Source organism: Triturus cristatus, chromosome 6 (assembly GCF_964204655.1).
Source record: "Triturus cristatus chromosome 6, aTriCri1.1, whole genome shotgun sequence".
NCBI classification, from domain to species: Eukaryota; Metazoa; Chordata; class Amphibia; order Caudata; family Salamandridae; genus Triturus; species Triturus cristatus.
In genome coordinates, this window is record NC_140589.1 from 563,607,933 (window position 1) to 563,610,079 (window position 2,147).

Sequence of the window (2,147 nt, forward strand, 5' to 3'; positions counted from 1 at the left end):
CACTAGGGTTGTAGGGTACTCCATAGGATGATTGTATTAAGTGTCAGCTATCTCCCTTCTATCTTTATGCCACCCTGAGCTGCTCTCCTTATTCCCTTCTCCCTCTAGAATGTTTTGTAAATTCAATGTAAAAAATAGGTATTAGAGTTTAAATAAAGCAGTAACATTTTGTATATGTGAGAAACTGGGTCATTAGTTGATTTGGGTGGCACCCCAATTTAAGTTAGAGATGGAGCAATGTGAACAGCTGCAAAAAGGAAAGTCGTTTAGACGTTTTGTAAAAAGCTTTGACCGTAACTTCGACCAAAAGACTCCTCAAAGTGAAAATATGTAGATTTAGAAACTCAATAAAAATATAGTCAGAAAAAAAAGTGCTGTGACACGGCTAGCATTGACCGCATCATGGCAGAAACCATTTGGATCAGTAAATAAAAAAAGTGTGATCATTAAAATAAAAAGTGTAGCTTGGAAGTGTTTTTTTTTGCATGACTACAGCCAGGCTGCCTTCAGACCAGACGCTTCATGCTCCTGGATGAAGACCTTGCAGTCAAGCCGGCCTTGCCAACACAGGCTTCATTGGGTTCGCCATCAGACGCAGATGGCACACTGGCCTCTCCGATTGCATATCATGTACTTCAAATGCATTTAGAACAACAGGGCAAAGGACTTGACTTAATGGCCAGAGCTGCCCACTCTGGATCTAAGGAACCGGACTGAAGTCCTAGTGTCCCCTCCACGTGCCTGTGATTCTGGGCACAACACTTAACATCCGCATGCCTATAAATGGACGCCATTTTTAAGAAAAAAAATCCTTAGTTCACTTAAAATTTATTCTGTTAGCTGATCTGCCGTTGAAAGGGAACAAAGGGCCACATGCATCAACGAGAAAACTGGTCGCAAACGGGCAGATTAGCAGAATCTGCCCCTTTGCGACCGGTATTTTTGCATTTGGGATGCATCATCCCAAATGCAAAAATCGCAATTTAAGGAATCTCTAAATAGCGATTCCTTAAATTGCGATTGCATTTAAGGAATCCCAAATTGAGATTCCTTAAATGCAATGCATTAAAGTTAAAATATTAGCGATTTCGCTAATAGGGGGAGCAAATTACCATGAAGTTGAACTTCATGGTAATTTGCAAAAACTTTGAAAAATGCACTTTTGTGCATTTTTCAAAGTTTCATGTTGCGCACACACATGCCCTTAGAGCATGTGTGTGTGCAACATATGTGCACAGATCAATTTCAGGGGTGCAATAGGGTGTCATTTTGACACCCTTGCACCCTTGAAATTGCATGAGCAATTTGCGAGTACCTACTGGTACTCGCAATTTGCTCATGCAATTTCCAAATCATTCCTATGGGCCTGGAGGCCCATAGGAATGATTGGGACGGCATTCCTTAATTGCGACTCGCAATTTGCGAGTCGCAATTAAGGAATTTGTAGGACTCGCTATTTTTATAGCGATTCCTACATGCATAGGCTTTTGCAATTCCTTAATTGCGATTCCTTAAAAATCGCAATTAAGGAATCGCAAAAGTCTTTGTTGATGCATGTGCCAGTAAGTGTATTATGTACAGGATGAATAACTTATGTGTTTTTAAAAACAACCCTTTATTTTCTCCTGCCTTTTTGATCATTTGTACATATTTTTGGGCTCTCAGTTTAGCTCTGTGAGAAGGAATCCTTGTTGCTGTGTGCATTAACATTACGTGTGAAGACCAGCACTTTGTTAGGAACTACCTGTCAGGGCTTTTCCGTGGTCATCCATTCCCGGGTCTCAGGTTGAAAATGGCATGAATGCTGCAAAGCTCATTGAATTTCGGGCGTAAGCCAAAGTTCAGTGGGTGTTGTGATTAACATGATGACAGCGCCAACAGAAGGGTTAGAGAGGTGTTAATATCAAGGGTGGGTCCCTGCCCACCTGGATATATTGCTTATATCACTTACCTAACACTACATGGGGATTTTAAGGCCAGTGACGAGAGCAGTAATGGGGTAATGGAAGTCATTGTTAGTCCTGAATGTCATGATGGAGACAGTGGGAACAGGATCAACACACTAATGGCGAACTCACACCATCACCGTAAGTCGAAGGGAGGCTCCATATCCGGTGAGAATTGTTTCTTCAAATGTCAATTTTTCC